Genomic DNA, 21,686 nt, shown 5'->3' with positions numbered 1-21,686 from the left:
TGCCAAGATTTCACCCTCAGTTTTAAGTTCCAGCAGGGTAGAAAGCCAAACTTTTTGAGTAAGTCATGGGACCAGAAGAAAAATTGAGGAATTAGAAAGTGGAGGGTGCAATAAAAATTAAAAATGAATTACAACTTAGATAGAACTGGGAAAGATTGTCAATACTGACAGTGCCATTTCAGCTGGACTGGATTCTTTTATTTCATGAACACTTCAGCAGAACAAAAGCAATTCAGCAACATCTATTCTGAATGTTATCTCCAAGCTTCAGTCCTTGTACCAAAATGAAAGCCTGTTCTTCCTGTTCTTACATGTCTTTTTAACTATTTACCTATTTTCATTGTATATGTTTTGACACTTTACAAGTTGCTCAGCTTGGATCTTCACTCTCTCTGTAGCATGAAAGCTTTATTGTTCCTTGTGAACGCTCCATCACACATCCCTCCCAGCTCCAAGTTTTGGCACAGTGGCCTCTTTTGAGCTTCTGTGTGAAGACCACCTGCAGCAGACCTTGAAATGACGAGCACAGAGGCAGGCTGAGATCAGCTTAAAGTTGAGTTTCAAAAGTGCTCTACAACTCTTGCTGTTTCCTACTCCCTAAAACGACTTCATTTCCTACACCACTGCTAAAGCAATAGTTGTGAAAGAGGGAGCAATAATTTACAGTAACTCTTCTTAATACATGAACATTAATTTTATTTATTGTACTAAGAACCAAATTTGCTAGAAACATAGTCGGTGATTGGCATTTTGAAGGAAATGTGGTAAATTACTCAAATCTATGGATATAGCTATAGAGATTTATAAAACATTGCTTTCAATAGTTAGAACATGATGTACGACTAGTACTGAACTCATGCTCAATGGTCATTTTACTCATTAACTTTTGCAGGTGGAGTAAAGATAGTTGCCAGTTCAAAAAATGAAAGTTTGGAGTTTTTTCTTTGCTTTTGGGTTTGGGTTTTTTGTTTGGTTGGTTTTTGATAACAAGGGATGCTCCTAAAGTCATGCCTCCTATCTTATTACGTTGGACCATGAAGTCAGAGGCAGATGTTTGTGGTACAGCAGCACAGGTTGAATCTTCCCACCAGTATTCCATTACATGTTGTTGCCGTGTGACAGATAGCAGAAGAGGGACAGTCTGACAGAATAGCATCTGACATTGAAGTCAGTATGAAGCAAAGGAGCGCCTGTGAATTCCTCTATGTTCAAAAAATAGCACCAGTGACATTCATCAATGCTTGATGAACATTTATGGAGATCAAGAAGTGGATGTTAACACAGTGAAAGCTGGACTGTGTAGGCAGCATTTTCTTAGTAATGATGCCATCATAACAGCTGTGAAACAGGGAGTCATGTCTGCTGGTGCAAATTTTTATGAGCACAACATGCAGGCTGTTCATCACAGGCAAAAATGCACAGCGAGTGGTGGTGACTATGTTGAAAAATAGTGTTCGTAGCTGAGAATTTACTCAATCAAATAATGTTTTTGTGGTGTTTTATCGATTGTAATTTCTATGCAAATAAATAGAAGGCATTATTTTTGGAGCGACCAACATGTGTTGAAAAATAGATTTGCAAAGATAGACTAAATAAAGTATTTCTTAATAGCAAACACATAAACTCAGAATCAATATTTGAGATTCTTTATCCTCAAAAAATAAAATAAATATATACTCACTAATTGGCCAATCCTATAAAGACCAAACATTAGGCAAAGAGCACTTTACCTGACTAGCACCATGTCTGGTAGAGGATACCAAACGGGACTATATACAGTAGTGAAGTGTTGTGGTTGATAATATTTCCAGAGTTAATAACTCGATATTCCAGCTATTCTCATAATCAGTGAAGTGTTATATTGAAATCAATGAAATGGCTCAGGCTTAAGAGCAGGGTGACTGAGTGCAGAATCAGCCCCAGTAAGAAAGTTTCCTATAGCTCTGTGTGGAGCTCAAGAGATAAGAAAAAGATCCTGATTTCAGACTTCCCAGACATGCAACATCCAGACACACACACAAACCCATGTGGTGGGGAAATTAGCAAATGGTATCATTTGTTTTAGTGTATGATCACATCTGACAGGCATGAAGTTGTGTCCAGTGCTTGTCAATATTGGAAAGAAGAAAAAATGTGAAGCTAGGTAGGAATGTTTCTGAATGTGATGCTCTTCTTTTCTCCCCACTTGTTTTTTTTCCCCTTCCCCTCAATAAAATCATGGGAGATGTTTAAAATCCCTAAATCATATGAGACATATTTTTAATATCTTGTACTAGGGATAACCTTTTTAATAGCACTGGAAATCCCTCTATACCATATCTAGGTGTATCCAGATGGATTGCTTCCATATGAAGACATTTTCTTTTGCCATTTTTCATTCTATTGTAAGTGTCTGTAACGTATGCTTTTTATAATGGAGGGCTACTCTTAATAACCTTGTATTTATTTATTTTTTATTTTTTCTTCAGAAATAGCAGATGTGATGAAGTGAATGAGAGCTATTGGTTTAATAAAGCACAGTCATCTTCCCTCAGATGTTACAATAAACCAGATTAGATAGAGTTCTAATGGAGAAAGCTCCGATGTTACTTCTGCTGTTGATAAATGGTCTGAAATTTCATTTTCTCTGCTCTGTGTATCTATATTTAACTGTTTAGAATCTGGCACTGTAATGATAAGAAAGCAAAGAACCCCAGGATCTCTAAACGACTCATTATACAAACAGTTATCTGTAACTGATAGGGAGGAGTGAAAGGTGATAAATCCTTCCCTCTCAATTAAATTCTTTTCATGAGAGTCTTTAGTATATTTCTGACTATAATGTCAGTCAAGCAATAACATAAAACTCAGTGTCATTATGGAAAAAAGCCATTAAAACCTTTTTAGGGGTAGAGAGAGGGGATATGTGACTATACTTCAAAGAGAGGGTCTTGTTTTCCTTTTATTCCCTCAGTATTTCCATGAAACCTAAGGCAATGACATCACAACAAAACAAGGTTGCCAAGATATACTATACAAAAACATGTTTTCACATGGTTACATTTTCTGCAAATTATAGTTCTTGGAGAATAAATCAGAATAATTGTTTAAATCAGAGTGACTGTTGAAACAGATTTACAGAGATCAAATCAAAAATGTAATAATTCTTGTGGTTTCATTAATGCTCAGAGCACCAAATACTTCTGAAAATTTTCGTTGTCAGTTATATATAGTGTTTACATTAACATGCTGCTTGAACAGAGAAAATATATATTTTAAGATGAAAATGTGAATCCAGGGTTACAAGAATGTTTCTGAAACAGCTAAGTCATCTTGTTTCAAGTAAAACCAGATGTTTGCTTAAAGTGAAAGGCAATCATTTCTTTTAATTATGTTCACTGGTTAGGCCACCAGGAATATCCATATGTGCACACAATGATCCGATTAAAATCAAAGACCTTACGATGGAGAAAGCAATCAACAAGTGAAAGACCACCAAATGACATGCAATGTGCTGACCTGGATTCGTCTCTGCCCATTTGCTCATTTTCACTCAGCAGGTCCACCAGGAGGGACAGTTGGGCTCCCCAAGACCCATGGGTGAGTCACATGTCATGGCCCTCATGGTGTCTTAGGGACCAGCAGCCTGCTAAACAGAAACTCCAAATGGAAGAACATGGGCTAAACACACTTCTTAACTTTGCACACTATCAATACCTGCAAACAGTGTTCGGTGTGCAGTATGGAAACAGCTGCATTGCTCTCCTCTGGTTGCTTCAGCCTTTAGGAAGGTTACATGACATTGTGGTGAGCCTAGTGGAAGAGGGGAAAACATGTACACTTCTATCACATTTTGCATTAATGCTCATCAGAAGAGAAGCAGATGGATAAATTGATTGAATTGGAGGATTTTCATGACCTCCCGAGATCCTTTCTGTAGATGTCCTTTTATCTGAGACCTGATAGCAGCCTTTCAGTATCTAAAGGAGGGCTATAAGAAAGGACAGACACTTTAGCAGGGTTTGTTGCGACTAGACAAGGGGAAATGGTTTCAAACTAAAGGAGGGGAGATTTAAATTGGATTTAAACAAAAAGCTTTTTACAGTAAGAGTAATGAAGCACTGGAACAGGTTGTCCAGAGGGGTGGTGGATGCCCCATCCCTGGAGACATTCAAGGTCAGGCAGGATGGGGCTCTGAGCACCTGAAGGAGCTGTAGGTGTCCCTATTCACTGTGGTGAAGTTGCTCTAGATGGCCTTTAAGGGTCCCTTTCAACTCAAGAAATTCTATGATTGTACAGTTCTATGATCTTGCTTAGCAGCAACCCTTAGTATAAAGAGTCAGGATGGGCTTCTTAAACAATCTGTATTCCAGTGGTTTTGACTGTCCTTGATGCTTCATAGGGACTTATATCTGCCTGAACTTTTATCAGCAACTGATTGCTTTGAGGTGTTAGAACACTTTTTGTATCTTTGTACTTTCTTTTTATGACTGTGTTGGGCATGGAACCGGGGATCTCTGAGATGACATACCAAAAAGCTCTGCTTGTGGGAGGACATGCACTTTCTGTTGGCTTATAGGGCAATAAACCATCCTTTGAGAACTGGTATCTACCTCTTCATAGGACCCCTTCAACTTCCCCATGATCTTATTCACACCCCAGTACAGCACTATAACCACCCATTTCACTGTCAGCAACAACTGTTTGTATCCCAAAACTCATGCATATTTATTTTCCAAATAATGTACAAGTAATAAGCACATAAACACACATATGCACCAGACACATATGCATAAAACTTTCTGCAGATGCATGTAAAAACAATATCATATTCTCTAAATATTTATAGTGCTCCTTCTGGAGTTGAGTATTTTCTCCTGAAAAACTTGACCAGTACATGACTTCTGTCTGTGGTTTTCAGCTGTTACTAACCTAGCCTTAAATGTATAGGACCCTTTATTTTTGGGGCACACATTTTTCTAGTGAGCCCATATTTAACTTTAATCTCGAATATTCTCTGAAGGATGCTCATGTTTCTCAGGTTTTCGAGTGATTTTTATTATTATTATTATGTTATTATTATTATTGGTCAAACAGTGTCTTCACTAGCTTATGAAAAGGGGAAAAAGAAAAGGAAAGGAAAGGAAAGGAAAGGAAAGGAAAGGAAAGGAAAGGAAAGGAAAGGAAAGGAAAGGAAAGGAAAGGAAAGGAAAGGAAAGGAAAGGAAAGGAAAGGAAAGGAAAGGAAAGGAAAGGAAAGGAAAGGAAAGGAAAGGAAAGGAAAGGAAAGGAAAGGAAAGGAAAGGAAAGGAAAGGAAAGGAAAGGAAAGGAAAGGAAAGGAAAGGAAAGGAAAGGAAAGGAAAGGAAAGGAAAGGAAAGGAAAGGAAAGGAAAGGAAAGGAAAGGAAAGGAAAGGAAAGGAAAGGAAAGGAAGAAAAGAAAAGAAAAAAAAGAAAAGAAAAGAAAAGAAAAGAAAAGAAAAAAAAAGAAAAGAAAAGAAAAGAAAAGAAAAGAAAAGAAAAGAAAAGAAAAGAAAAGAAAAGAAAAGAAAAGAAAAGAAAAGAAAAGAAAAGAAAAGAAAAGAAAAGAAAAGAAAAGAAAAGAAAAGAAAAGAAAAGAAAAGAAAAGAAAAGAAAAGAAAAGAAAGCTTTGCTTCAGATGCACGTATTCTCTGGCCCCATGCATTTATAAGAAAAGCTTGCATTTTCAGAAGGCCAGACTGAGCGCATGATAAAATAGTTAAAACATATGGGTCCAGTGAAGCCATTAGGGCTTTTTACCCTAATTTCAAAGAGAACAAGAAACACTCCTTCCTATTTTGGCATGCTGCCTGTCACAGTTTATTTTACACTTACAATTTCTGTGCTGATGGCATTCCCTCTTGTTTGTGCATGATTTGGGTTGAACCCCTCTGTTGTTTTGGCTTTGTTTTCTGGCCCACTCTCTTCAGCAAAGTCCCTCACTGGACGAAAGATCCTTTACTTCTGTCCTCATTGCTCTGCAAGACAGGCTTTTCCTCGCCCTTGTAGGAACTTTAGAGTTCAGCCTCTGCAGTGTCTTTTGATACATATTTATCTGTATATATATAGAGAGACACCCATCTCTACAGAATCATAGAATCGATAAGATTGGAATAGACCTCTAAGGTCATCTAGTCCAATCATCAGTCTATCAACCCTGGTGATAAGGTCTCCCCTGTACCTCTTCTTCTCCACACTAAACAATCCCAGCCCCCTCAGCCACTCTCCATAAGACTTGTGCTCCAACCTCTTCACAGCTTCATTGCCCATTTCTGGACACTCTTCAGGGCCTTGATATCTCTCTTGTAGTGAGGAGCCCAAAACTGAACACAGTAGTTGAGGTGCGGCCTCATCAGTGCCAGTCACAGTGGGACAGTGGCCTCCTATGATAATTTTATTTTTGTCCTATAAGTCTCATGCCTGCGTACAGTCTCCTAAATGTTCCTGTTTCACAAGACTTTGTCTAACTGCCAGTGCTCTCATGGGGCCCTTAGTGCACTGTAGCCCATCCCTTAGCACTCCTCTTATTGTTTTGACTAATAAGCAGTTACATGAAAGCACTGGGCCAAGATATTTAGAAGGAAAAAAAATCATGCAGACCCTGCAAATTTAGCAGCAGAGACTTGATCTTTGATGACGAGCTTGTAGATGCTTTTGACAACAATGTCTTCTCCAAAGCATACTCCTGTCATGAAATACAGTGTCTTCACCAGTTTCAAGAAGATAGGAACCAAAAATAGTCCGTATTGGAGTGGATGACCTCCAAGTACCGCTGGATTTGTGAGACAGAAAGTAGATGGCATTACTGCTGATGCGAAAGAGAAGTCTAATTTGTAGCCCAGCAGGATCCCAAAATATGTTCAAAATATTATTTATGACTGAAAATTAAAAATTAAGAGTAAAGGCAGATTTTACTGTTTACTTAGCCAAGTCATAAAATATACAAGCACAGCAAATATAAACAACAGCAAAACAAACTGAGCTAAGGCATGCTTACAGCTAGCCTAATCATCTTAAAACTCCAAATATTATCTCATGACAGATGGCTGCTGGAGTCTACAAAGGGCTACTCCAAATTCTCTTCCCCATTCCATAAAGACCACCCCTATTGAGGACATTTCCATCCAAATGCATTATTATATATCCTGTCTTGAAACAGAAGATTTCATTTCCTTGCCGCTATTTGGTGAGTCTTGTGCTGGAAAAGGGCCTATCACCTACCTTCCTCTGGACCAGCTTTTGCAGATGAATTACTCTCTACCATGGTCTTAGAAGGAGCAGTCAAGAATGCCTCCCTTCCTTACCATGCTGGCCTGGGTGAGTGCCTCTAATTTTTATACCCTTTTCATCACTAAATCCTAAACATTCACTAGTTGTATATTTAGCAATACAAGCAATATATGTTGTATACACTGTAAGTTCCTGCTAGTTCTCATTTCTTCTTTTCTACATCACTTCAGAAGGATTATATACATCTTTCAATGCATACTTTTCTCCATAGAGCACAAGTAAATATCCTGCTGTTTATGTGAGACTGGCTCAAGAAAAGTACAAAAAATTACAGAACAGCAGTTGCAAAATATTTAGTATACCTGCATGCCCACACAAGGTCTGTATATTCACCATGACAGACACTTGTATATCTGGTTTTAAAATTCCCCAGTGACATAGACTCTGTAACCTCTCCTGACAATTTGTTTCTTTCACTGTGGCTTTTCTTCCTAATATATTACAAAAAAAAAAAAAAAAGTCCCTCACTTCAAGTTAAACCTTCTTGTACTTCTTGTTCCTTGCATCATGCCTGTTTTGAAGAGATTATTCCACTCTCCTGTATTTTAAAGACTTAAAAATGAAATCTTTGTTTTTGATGCTCCCCAACTATATGAGCTAGATTCATCATATCTGGAATGACTTGATTAACTGAATTGACGTCATGTCATTTACTTGATCAGTTTGAACTAAATTACCTATTTCAAACTAGACTGACAAGAACATTCCCAGAACTTGCAGACAAATTGTCTTTTGGATGGAAATATCACTGTAAAAAATATCAGAATTAATGCATTTTACAACTACTTTCTGACCTTGGAAAAAATTGAGGCTTAGCTGAGAAAAGTCCAGCGTTTGTCTTTTTTCTTTTTTCTTATTTCATTTAGTCAGAAAATGAATGCAGTGTTCAACAAAAGCATGTTTTATACCAAATAATATTTAATTACTACATCTATTAGATAAAGAGCAACAATTAAGCAGTCTGAAGTGCAATCACTATTATAGTTTAGAGATAAGGCAAAAGAATTTCAAAAGATCTTAAGCAAACTAGAAAAACATGGGCTAATCTTATGAACAAATGAAAATCCATAATCCTTCTTAGGCTACGGTCTGCTGGTAATGTATTCATAATTAAAGTACTGCATGATTTATGAAAGTCAAAAAGGAAATTACTCAAAAACATCTACACTGAATGCTTATAACCAGCTCCTGGTGTCCCAAAGGACCAGACTTTAACCATCATCAAGGCTCAGCTAAGAAGATCTTTGACTTGTTTTGCAAAATGTTTGCTTAACTTCTTCAACCTCATCCATTAAAAGTGCTAAGCTCAGTCTGACAACTGGCACACAACGTTATGCAAGACCTGTAATTACAGCACGAATCCTTATATTTTATAACAGATGAGAAGTCTCTTTTTATTTTCTTATTTGTTGAGGGAAATGTTCAGAAGAGTTAGCTGCTATTAAGACTTGAAACAGCACAACAATAAATATGATTTTTTTTAATAAAAATTTTGGACTACTTCACATCTATGTTCTACTCATTAAAATATCTATTCAGTTTATGAATATCAGTCTAGTATTCACATGAGTATTAGGCAATGGAAAAAAAAAAACACTATTTCATACAGAAACAAGGTTCCAGAATTGTTTTAATTTTGAAACCATCTTCAGAATAGATCACCTCCAGCACATTTTTAAACTGCCAGTGTTGTTCAAATTTGTGAAAATAAAATAGACCATTTTGATGTAATGCATAGGATATTTAGTAAAGAAATTAGAAAGTGAGAATATGAAAGCTTAAGTGTGGTTTTCCAGTTCTTCAGTCATGATAACTCAGAAGAAATCTCGATGGGTAATATGTAGTATGTAAGATAAAAGTCTATAGCCAAAGATAAGAAAAAAACAACTTCCAACTGTGAGTAGAAGGTGATTTCAACTTCATGATCTTTGATGAAATTTCTGATAGAAAAGCTGACAATAAATTACTTTGTTGGTACTAAAGAACAAGATGTCATTCATCAACAGGCTTACACTGAAGCAAAGCCTGCTCACTTTTTGGTCTTGCTGCAGAAGAGCCCCTCTGTGTGCAGGTGGAGGTGCAAGTAGCAGGGGTGACTCACAGCTCTGACTGCATTAATCTCAGCCTGAGAGCTGGAACTGATTTATGAATGAAAATATAACAGTAACCTTGAGAAAAAAAAAATACAAAGAAAAAAATAGGAATCCATGATATTTCCTGAGTTTAAAAAAATGAAGGAGACAAAAAGAAAGTCATTCTCTGCTATGTTTTTTCGTATTTGTTAAATGCAAATTCACATTTTAAAGGCTACTTTAACTGATGGCTGTGATTCATCTGGGAACTGAAACTTCATCAGTACAGTGAAAATACAGGATCCACAAATTATAGCATTTTTGGGTTTTTTTGATCTTCACAATGCTATTGGGAAAATGGAGTGCTAACAAGTAACAAATGCATTTGAAAATCAACAAAAAGTTTTGTTTGGTCATAAAAGCCTACGTTGAATGTGATTCTAGTTCTTCCTTCCTTTTAAAGGCTGTTCATGCCAGACTGCTTGCTCTGCTCTGTGATCTGCAGAGGACTTTCAAGCACAACCTGGAGACAGAGAGCGGGCAGGGGGCCACAGAGCTCAGCTGCAGCTGAGAAGGGGTTTTCCCTCCTGGTCCTCTGCCAGTGCCAAGGAAGCCAAGAGAAGATGAGACCATGCTTCTGCAAATGCAAATAAAGAGACCTGCAGGTACAACTTCATCACATGCAATCTTACAGTTTGTTGTAAGCCACTTCCATGCTGCGGTCAAAAAATGATTACAGTACTGAGTAAACACACCCAAGAGAACTTGTAAAAAGTACTGACACTGGAGTATTGGAATACCTCAGAGTCGAACACAGGAAAACTCTGATGAATTTCAAGGAAATTCTGATATTTCTCACTTTAAGGGGTCAAGATCTTGCATGGAAGAGGGGATGTGTGTCTAGAGAAAGTTTTATTTGGCCTGCAGACATGTTATTTTGTCATATATCCCAGCTTACCAATATACTTAGCCCCATTCACCAAATTTAACCACGTTTGTTGGCAGTACAGACAATTCATACATATTGTGGTACTAAAAGATCTGGAAAATACACTACTGGATTAAGAAAAGACGGCATGTTAACTGTCCAGTTGTCAGAAAAGCTGCTGTGCCTGCTCAGGGACCCTGCTAGGCACCAGAGAATCTACTCTGACAATTCCCCCCCTTAAAACAAGGCATATTCAGTTATATAACAAGGCATATATATTTGCATCCAGTTCTGGGGCCCCCAACACAAGAAGGACATGGATCTGTTGGAGCAGGTTCTGAGGAGGGCCACAAAGATGATCAGAGGGCTGGACCACCTCTCCTACAAAGACAGGCTGAGAGAGCTGGGGCTCTTCAGCCTGGAGAACAGAAGGCTCTGAGGAGACCTTACAGTGGCCTACCAGTACCTGAAGGGGGTCTACAGGAAAGCTGGGGAAGGACTTTTTAGAAGGGCAGGAAGTGACAGGAGAAATGGCTTTAAACTGGAAGAGGGCAGATTTAGACTAGATATTAGGAAGAAATTCTTTCCTGTGATGGTGGTGAGATACTGGAACAGGTTGCCCAGTGAGGTTGTGGATGCCCCCTCCCTGGAAGCATTCAAGGCCAGGATGGATGGGTCTGTGAGCAACCTGGTCTAGAGGGTTAAGGTCCCTTCCAACTCAAACCATTCTACAATTCTGTGATACGAGGATTCTGTGATTCTGGTTGTCATGAGAAGTATTTGCATTTTGTTTTCATTTAGTGGCTGCTTGCTCAGGGTCTTCTGAGGGAGCTGGATGCTTACGCTGTTTATTTCTTGTGGTGAAATACTTTTTCTGAGTAGAAGATGTTGAGGAAATGTCCCAGATTTTACGGGAAACAATTTTCTGGACAGCTATAGAATTGTCACATCCAGTTGTTTGGAATTATTTTGTCACTAGCACACATATACTTTGTCCTCAACAAGTTGTTCTGAGCAAATGAGAAGCACCTTATTTTAAGGGAAACAAAGGAGAAAGCCCATTTCAATGAACTGAACCATTCATTCTCTCATAAGTGCTTACTTCCATCCTTCCTGACATATAGTGTTAGTCTAATAACCAATTGATGCACAAAGGAAGAACTTCTAACAGCTTGAAATTAACTTAGAAGTTTCCTTCTTTGCAGAGAATATACCAGACTGTGCATTATCTACAAATGGGAACATGGTATTTCTGTATTTCTGTGAAATGACATTGACGACACATTTCCCCTGATTTTGTAACTTTGTAAATTTCTTGGAAAATGAGGAAGAATGAATAATGGTATTGTCTCTCTTTTTTAGGCTCAGGATATTTCTTCTACAGTACATTTTGTTGTATTATGCAATTTGTAAAAAGTGCAGCTTGCTGAAAACAATATTCTTTCTCATTTTGCACCAAGCACTTACAAGCTGATGTTTCACAGTCAAAAGGCAGCAAGTGGAAATGGAGTGTCAAGGTTTACATAATTCTGTTTTTGTCACAATTCACATTTTTAAGTATTCTTCATATCCTTTTACTGGTGTCTTGGAAATAATCATGCAGGCTCCAATTCTTCCATTGTACTAAGAGGTGTTTGTCAAAAGCATCTGGGTATTTATAGGAAAAAAAACAGATCCTTTGCAAGCAGGTCAGTTTTCTTCTCAGCTGGAAGAATCACTGGGTTTCAAGAAGCTTTTACCTTCCCATGATGCTGCATTTTAGCTGCCTGCAAGGCCCAGGCAATGCACACAAGTTTGTCACAAAGAAGCAACGTATAAGCATGGCCATAGATAATAACACAATGCGCTTCTATTGCTGCCGTAATGCTGGGATCTGGGCATTTCTGAACAACAAATGAAGATGCATTCAACTGTGCATCTAATCACTGATAAAAATGTTGAACAGGACTGGCCCTAGAATTGAGCCCTGGGGAACGCTGCTAGTGACCACTGATGTAAATGTATTATCTAGCTTTTTAAAATTCAGAACAAAGTTATTTATTAAACACATCTTTTTTGTTTGTTTGTTTCCTTTTACATTGCTATTTACTTTCCTAACAATGGGTCAATATCTCCATTTTATTTGTTTTCTTGGACTTCATAGTGTCATAGAGTCACATAATCATTTGAGTTGGAAGGGCCCCTCAAACGCCATCTAGTCCAACTCCCCTGCAATAAACAGGGACACCTACAGCTCCATCAGTGTTCAGAGCCCCGTCCAGCCTGACCTTAAGTGCCTCCAGGGATGAGGTACCCACTACTTCTTTGGGCCCTGCCTCACCAGATATTTCTTCTTCATGGTGTCAGTTTTCTCCAGGTTCCAACATAAAAAATATATATCAATATAAATCATTATTAATAGTTTTCTTACTAAACCTGTTACAGATCTAGCTATTGTTACTGATGCCTTCATTGCTAAGCATTTTGGTTCTTTTAAACAGCTTCCCATTTTGTTCAGTTGTGGGATTATGCTGTCTGGGGTTAGAAGTAAACAGCTTTTAATTTCCATTCACATTTTTCTGATATTTTTTTTTCCTCCCAGCTGATTTACTTCATAATCACTTTCAGCTTCATGAAATCGATCCTCTTAAATCACAAAGGATCTGTGCACACGCACACACATGCAAACATGAAGACATGCATGTGTATGTGAGCATTTCGGCGTGCGTGAGGCTGTGTTTGCATATAGGCACTGTACAGCCTCACACAGATGGTTGGGATTTTATTATGTTTATACAAAGCTGCTATAATCAAGTCACAAACACTTGAACTGAACCACAAGTACTGGGAAATTCCGGCACTAACTTCATGCCTAGCGCAGAGCTGCCTCGTGCTGTCTGCAATGCTTTCTGAATTGTGCAACTGCCATTTCTGATACCCTGCAGGGCTCAGGGCATTCAGCACTGAGTGGAAGTGTGCAGCCAGCATTTCCCAGCCTTCTGAAGTCCTCCATAGGAAACCTCCAGTCTTCCTCCATGCGCTGGAGATAGATGCTGCTAATTCAGTTTGGTGAGAACGACCAATACAACTGCTCCCACTTGCTCCGGTGTCACATCAATCTATAAGAAGCCAAAAGGATGTCTGCAACCAGCAAGCCAGAAAGAAAGCTGTATTGTTTTTCACAATGAATGGCATTAACTCCTTTTCTTCCATACAAATATACTCTGAATACTTTGCTTGTTGCCTAAATTCTTGATCATAGAATCACCGAATCATTTGAAATGGAAAGGACCCTTACAGGTCATCGAGTCCAGCTCCCCTGCAATGAACAGCATTCATCTGCAGTGAATAGGGATGTTGATGTCGAAGAGTGGAACAGCTGAAAACTTTCTAAATGTCTATTCACTTTGTCTGTAGATCTTTTAACCTTAAATAATTACATAGGTCATATTACGTAAATAGTATAAGATAATATTAGAAATAAATTAAGATCACAGTATAGATAGCATAGCAGAATACAAATGCAAATTACAGATTTCTCCATTATTGAAATATACCAAGTAAGATGATCAGAAAACATTTAAGATTCAGAAGTTGAAATAAGCAATAATAAGTTGAACAATCAATCTGATCAAACACAATCAAAAGCTATACGCTCTGTGATCTCAGGTAGAAGAATTTTGTATTAGAAATTAGAAATAAATACATCTGCTTTATGGAGATAAAGGTAATACAGCATTAGATTTTTCTGTATACAGGGAATATAAATTTTTATCTTTGGTGAACTAATAAAAGAAGAGTTGAACTCATTGCTACTGTTTAATTTTGCTTCTGTACATAAGGGACCTTCAGCAGTTACCCAGAGAGAACCGTGAGGTGGATTGAGAACTGTTTGGCTGGTAGAGCTCAGAGGGTTGTCATCAGTGTGGCAGTCTGGCTGGAGGCCTGTAACTAGTGGTCTTCCTCAGGGGTTGGTATGGGATCTGGTCTTGTTCAACGTCTTCATCTTCATTCATGACCTGAATGAAGGGAGAGAGTCCACCCTCAGCAAGTTTGCTGATGATACAAAGCTGGGAATAGCGACTGACATGGGGACCTTATCAATGCTAATAAATATCTAAAGGGTAGGACTCAAGTGGATTGGTCCGAGTTCTTTTCAGTGGTACCCAGCAACACTACAAGGGGCAATGGGCACAAACTGGAACACAGGAGGTTCCATACAAACACAAGGAAAAAGTTCTTTATTGTGCAGGTTACAGCACTGGAACAGGCTGCCAAGAGAGGCTGTGAAGTCTTCTCTGAGGTATTCAAGACCCAGCTGGATGTTTTCCTGGGCAACCTACTGTAGGGAACCTGCTTGGACTAGAGGATCTCCAGAGGTCCCATACAACCCCTACAATTCTGTGATTCTGTGAAAACAGAGATCTTTGCATTTTGTGAGCCAAAAAAAGGAACTGAAGACCACAATTGCTCATCAGAGGAACCACATACATGCCAGATGTGCTTTTACCCCACTGTGATTGTGAACTAAAATGTTTGTTTAAAGACTATATTTTTATAGATATTATTGTGCTCAGAGGCAAATGTAGCCATGGTAAATGTACATTCCCAGCATAACCCTCTCCATGAGGGGCCAGGTAAAAATTCATAGATGCATTTAAATGGGTTGTATTGGGATCACTCAGTCGTCATCAGAGAAAGATGAAGGAATCTCCAAGGACACTTCTTTCCCTACCTTTCAGGATGGAATTAAACAACTTTCTGACATATCTATTTCCCTATAGGGAGCATGTAGCTGTGGATGTCAGACATACACCACTTAGTCAGCTGAAGTAGAAAGAATTCCACCCTAAAACATTAAAGCAATGAATCCCTTTTTCTATAAATTACAACAAAGTAAAATTATGTCTAGCCTCTGTCTTTGTTAAGAGCTTGACATACAGCAGCACTTAGGAAACTGATTATACTGACAGGCTAATCAAGCAGAGTTTGTTAACTAAATTTATGGTAACTATATCACATCTCAAGTATTACAAATATGAAAAAGAGTGTGCCTTAATCTTCTATGTAAACATAGTTTTCTTTTGGGCTCTTCTGATGCCCTAATGTTTATAGAACCATGTAATAAATCAGGACTTATTTATCATAACGAACAGTAGTTCACACAGTGGTTAAAATCGCTGTTTTCATTAACTATGTCAAAGATCAAAATATTATAAAGGAAGCATTCAGATGCAATGACAAGAGGCGCAGTATATGATCTGAAATGAACATGTGTTGTCATGCACTGATGTCTTGAACCATAATTACACTTCTGGGGAGCTGTCAATACACAAGCAGAGTTTATCACCTTCAGTAACAATTGTGAGCTGGAACAGCTTTAACAGCATCACAGCATGGCTGAGGTTGGCAGGGACCCTTGGGTCCATCTGCTCCAACCCCTGCTCTGGCAGGAAAACCCCAAGCAGGGTGCCCAGCACCACATCCAGATGGCTTTCCTTGAAAGCAGAACTGTCTGAATGCACTCAGTCCCTGAAGCTGGGCTGTATCAGAACACAACGCATTAAACCAGCAAAAGAAGTTAAATGGTAAAAAAGTTCAAAATCAGTCTTACCTGAAACCCATCATATCCTAAGGAGGCAAGTTCTTTTCTCCCATCCAGCCCTTTAACTTCAGCTTTTCCCTGAATCAACAGGTTATGTGCCTAGACCCAACCACCTCTACCTGTTAGCCCCTGCCTTTCTCTGCTTCATTTCTCATGGATGCCTTAGATGTCATTTCTTGCTATGCACCAGCTACTGTCTGTCTCTCCAAAGTGCTTCTGTCTGTAGGTTGATCAAGTACTGAGAGCTACTGTGCTCTACAGTGACAGTTCGCTGCAAGGACTGATTAGAAATTCAAAAAGGCAATAAAAGCACAGTGATTTTGATGAAATTCTAATAAGAGCATGCATTTCTGCTTGTTTTGACTATGCTCCGTTCTCATCTTTAAGGATATTTGAATAGCTACAGAAGTTGATACACTTTTCACCGGTGTACGGTTGCATTAATCACGCTTTTGCCATCCAGCTACTCTGTGGTCTTGTGCAATTCATTTCACACTCTGAACTTGTTCCCAACCTTTTCTTTCTTTCTTATTTTTTCTGCTTATACAGCGATCTGGCGTTTGATATATGTTTGAGAAATGCCTGGTACATTTTGGTCTTGATATTGGATGGGTCTCCTACGAACTGCTGGAATATTGTCACTGTCATCCTCAGCCATGCTGGGTGGTTTTTGATCCATTGTCCCACAGTATGTCTGAAGGTCAACGTGAACTCTGAAAGGAGTCAGACACAGCACTGACATATATGAACAATAGTTGCTCTGAAATCTCTGGGAGTTTTGTGTACATCTGAGGGCAGAGTTCGGGCCATAAAGTTTAAGTACAAGCATCTGGGCACAATTTTCTCCAGTGAGCAGGATTCCAAGTTACTGTAACATCTGCTGTGGGAACTATAAGTACTTTATATTAATGTTTTACACTGTGTTAGCTATAATCACCTTTTTTTATAGGAAAAATTTAGTCATCTCCACCTGGTGATTCCACTGATGTGGGCACCTGTCTGCTAGGAATCGGGCTGAGACCATAAATGCATTTCACACAAGCAATTGAAGGGCTATGAGACAGTAATCTCTTTAGGTTATAATTTTCAAGTAACCCATGCACAGTTTGGTTTTTCTGGGGGGAGTATTTTTTGTTGCTTATTTGTTTGTTGGTTTTTTTGTGTGTTTGTGATTGTTGTTGTTTTTTTCCAGCACAAGATCATTTTCAGATAAGCTCCCATTTCTCCATGGGGATTTGGTTAGCTCTTCATACTTCATACTTTGGCAAACTGTTTGGCAAAGAGATGAGATGACAAATGCGCTCACACATAGAAAAGGAGAGAATCTTGAGCAGTGCTGTTTGTCCTTAGCCCCCACAGAAAGCAGAGCAATACTCCAAAACCTATTATTTTCTTTGAATTGATCTCTTACTTATATATGTGAGTATATAACTAGTAAAGATGTTTTCCAATAACATCAGTAGTGTTTTATCTGTTTTTCTGTGCTCACTGTCAATCTCATTTATGTATATGGCCCTGATTAAGGAGCTCCTGACTACCTTTTGAACGGAAAGCTAATTTTTCTCCTATATCCAATCAAGAGAATAGAGAAAAGAAGCAAACAGCCCATGCTCAGATGTATGCTGCCATTTATAGACTGCTGTTGGTATTTCACTTAGATGAAAAGAAACTGGAATTATGCACTGTTACCTGCAGTTTTACTGCAGTTGTGAAATATCATTATAATAAAATATAGGCTTTATTTGAATTATAGATGGAGATATATGCAGTTAGTTATATATTTTAACGGGATATATTTTAGCTGGACATATTTTACATAAAAATAAGTCTTCTGAGAATCTTCTTATTGGTGGAGGAATATTTCACCTCTACTGCTTCGATGCTCATTTTAGTTTGAAAACTACCATAAAGGCATAATATTCAGTTGGATTTTTTATCTAGTTCTTACTGTCTGGCCTGTGGAAAATGAGTGAAAGAGAAGTAAAGTTTATCTTTTCTTGTATTTTTATTTATTTATTTATTTATTTATTGTGATACAGTGTTAATAACCAGCACATCATTCCCTATTAGCAGTAAAAATATGTTTATGAAAACTGATGAGGATTCACTCCATTCAGTACAAAAGTAAATCAGGCACCAGGTTAGTCAATGCAAAGTGCTACAGCATCTTGATACAGTACCAGTGTCAACAGAAGTGTAAGTGTAAAAAGTATGGATATACATGTATTATGCATATTAACAGAATCTGTAAGACAGAATGTCTAAATCCCAGCATCGTATTAAAAAGCCATGCAGAAATCTTTATGCCATCAGTAAAGAAGAAACAACTGAGCAACTTCCATCTCCCCTGAATGAACCCCAGTAGGAACCTCCTGGAGACAGAATAAACCTCCTGTAGAACAGTGGTGTGCAAGGCCATGTGCCTGCAGAATCCCAAGGAGAAATTCCTCTCTCTGCTTTCAGTCGTAACTCTCAGGTCGCGGTACTTAAATGGCTTGCAGTTTTGCCTTCTTGGATCAACATCAATGCACTATCAGAGGGTTTTAATCATGTGCTATTTGTTTGAAAAGTTGCAAAGCCCAGTGTCAGAAGTGCTTTTAAAATTTGCCTCTGAATCAGGGGTTAGCAGGCAGGATACCAACATAGCTGAAAAAGGGTGGCTTGCTAAAGTGAACCCAGAGCCAATAAGGGGTATAATTTTCCTCTGCTTGTGATTTTCTTCCTGCTGATTCCAGCTCCAGGCATTGAGATGGACTGATGAATGCATGTTTTTGCTGGATAAGCAGGTAGGGAAGTCACAGACAAAAAATTCCACAGAACCTTTATTTTTACCATACTCAAGTTGTTGCTAAGGAATAGGTTTTCTTCCATGCAAAGTAAAATGAAATTGAATAGATTCAAATTCTCCAGCTTAAACTGCACGTTATTAACACTGGCTAAGAAAAGCCCTAATTTTCTGGCACCTTCAAGCAATATGCCTTCAAAAGGAAAATTTAATAACTTGCATCTTACCACAAGAATGGACCGTAAGTGGTATTGCCAATCAACAGCTTTAAGCCCTTTGGTTGTTTGGATGTGAATGGCCTACAAGAATCTTTCTGGATTCACCAGCGTTGTGGGAACCTTCCACTTACACTTGGCTTGGGAAGTGTGAATTCTTATTTTGCAAAGAGCCTGGGGATGTTGCCAAAGCTAATATTCTGGGGTCCATATGTGTTAAGTGACCGGCAATTCTGGAATACAGCATCAGGGAGTCAAATGGGGGAAGCCTCTCTGAGATACTTCAGCCAAGTAAAGGAATTTGAGTTTTTTCAAGAATAAAGTTAAAGCAGAGGAATGGCCAAGAACAGAATATTTGAATTTTGGAAAAATTTAAGACAAGAGAACTTTTGTCCAGGCTATGTGCATCACAAGCTGTACTGGGGGTTCGTTTTTACAACAATTATCTGTTCTGTGCTAAATGATCTGCACTTGTTTTAACGACTGTATAATATGAAAAGTCACTGCCCTCAGGACTGTGACCTCTGTGGCCATGAGAAGGCACATCTGCTACTAAAATTTTTCTACATCCATTGGAATGACCATGTGCCATATAGTGCTAAAATCCTACCAAACATTTACAGGTGGTAGATGCACATTCATTGGATATCAAGGATAAAAATCATCATTGTATACATTCCAATATTTTGCCAGGATCTGGATAACACTAAAAGAAAAAAAAGAAGAAATTCTTTTAGTTTTTTTCTTTCACAGTTGTCCACCAAAACTCTAGAAGCCTGTAGCATACAAACAGCAGCTCTGAGGAATATCTTCAAAATGAAATTTAAATGATTCCATCTCTTTTACATAGCAGTTAATTTAATCATACATGGATTATTTTCAAGGGAGCTTGATGATAATACCCACTGTAGAGTTCATTGCTTTCCTGGCTTCCAGGAAAGGTAAACTGTTCTGAGAAAAACAATAACAAATATTAATACTATGCCTGAGATTATTCCATAATGCTGATAAAAGCAGAACAGAGCAAAGAAAGAATACAGTCAGAGGCAAATACTGGGAATTGGGTAAGAGGAACCACAACTTATAAGAATATTGTACAAACACATTTTGAAATGAAGAGCTGCTTGGATTTGAAAGAAATGTTTGTGAATCTTTTTTTACTGTATCAATAAATCCTGTTTATCTAAGTGCTTCCAGGTTATGAGCAAAAAACCTCATGCACATTTCAAATCATAAATCCAGTAACTGTTCAATAATATTAATGAATACACATCGGGCACTAGTTGCAATTCTGGCCATGTTAAGTAGAAAGGAACAAAGGAAATCAGAATTTCAAGAACACTTCTGTGTAAGTACTGCTTCTAAACATAAATCAGCTTTTCCCTGGCACTACAATGTGGCACGGTACAAAAATAGGCTATACACATTCCATTTGTTAAAATAGTATTAAATGTAAATACAAAAGGAGATTATTTTTTTCGGCAGTCTTTTTCATTAACTGAAAACAATAATCAGGAAAAAAAATCGATTTGATTTTGCTCACATTTAATGGCCTTCCATTTAACTTTGTAAAAAGTAATCACATAAGTGATCACAAAATTTGGGAGTATATAGACCATGTTAAAATATTGCCATGTGAACTATCTATTAGGTAATATGGTAAATGTCAGTGCAACAGCCTTATGCTGAGTATTTTGTTCCTTAGACTTTCACGGTTGAATTACTTTGGCTGCTTTTAATGTGTGATGCTACCTAATGCCAGTAAATATATACTTACAATAAAGTCAACCAAGTCCTAGTAAATGGTGTTCTCACTTACACCTAGGTTCTCAAATAAAAGGCAAATTAGCTTTTAATAAAATTACACCAGAATATGCCAGTTATTCACCTTTCTCTTCCAGGCCTTTGTTGTGTTTGGATACTTAACCTATAGTGTGTTATCAGAATAATGTCTGTTCTCCAACAACACATGCTAAAAATGTCTGCTATTATCCTCGTTTGCTATTCTCTGATAATGCAGGTTGACTTGAATACTGAAGCTGGCTGCTTGTTTATGATCATGCACAGGCTGACCAGCTCTTTGAAATGAGTATTTCCCCTAATATACAGGAAAGATTGACTGGTCTTTAATTGTCATTAGAAAACAAGTAGCAAGGTGATCCATGGAATGGAATATCTCTCCTATGAGGACAGGGTGAGAGAGCAGGGGCTGTTCAGCCTGGAGAAGGCTGTGAGGTGACCCGAAACTGGCTCTTCAATATACAGAAAAGAAGGGGACAGACTCTTTAGCAGGGGCTGTGGTGATAGAACAAGGGGAAATGGTGTCAGGCTTAAAGAGGGTAGATTTAGGTTAGATATAAGGAAAAAGTCTCTTACAGTGAGGGTGGCGAGGCACTGGAACAGATTGCCCAGAGGTGTGGTGGATGTTCTGTCCCTGGAGACTTTCAAGGCAACGCTGGATCAGGACCTGGGTAACCTGATCTAGCTGTGATGTCCCTGTTCATTGCAGGGGAGCTGGACAAGATGGCCTTCAGAGGTCCCTTCCAACTGTAAGAATTCTATGATCCTACACACTTTGGTCCCTGTCTCCCATCCCCTTTCAATCATCACCTGTTTCCCTGCTGCTTGTTTCCTAGCTCTTCCTACTCTCACAACACTCTCTCTTATATTTTTTTAATCCTCATTTTAGCTGATATGACTTCTTGCTATTTAGAATCATAGAATTCTAAATAGGGACAGGGCATGCACCACATCACTGGGCAACCTGTCCCAGTGCCTCACCACCCTCTCTGCAAAAGACTTTTTCCTTATATC

The 21,686-nt window shown here is 38.3% G+C and overlaps 1 long non-coding RNA gene across 1 annotated transcript; it reads left to right on the top strand.

Moving 5' to 3' along the window:
* Positions 1 to 7,120: 7,120 nt before the first annotated feature.
* Positions 7,121 to 15,554, top strand: LOC121110334. The gene is made up of 3 exons (XR_005858686.2): positions 7,121 to 7,315; positions 9,824 to 10,025; positions 13,213 to 15,554. It is a non-coding gene; the product is annotated as an uncharacterized LOC121110334 (long non-coding RNA).
* The last annotated feature ends 6,132 nt before the right edge of the window (positions 15,555 to 21,686 follow it).

This window comes from Gallus gallus, chromosome 3 (genome assembly GCF_016699485.2).
Source record: "Gallus gallus isolate bGalGal1 chromosome 3, bGalGal1.mat.broiler.GRCg7b, whole genome shotgun sequence".
NCBI lineage: Eukaryota > Metazoa > Chordata > Aves > Galliformes > Phasianidae > Gallus > Gallus gallus.
Note: the sequence above shows the minus strand (reverse complement) of the source record. Positions and strands in the feature narration are given on the sequence as shown.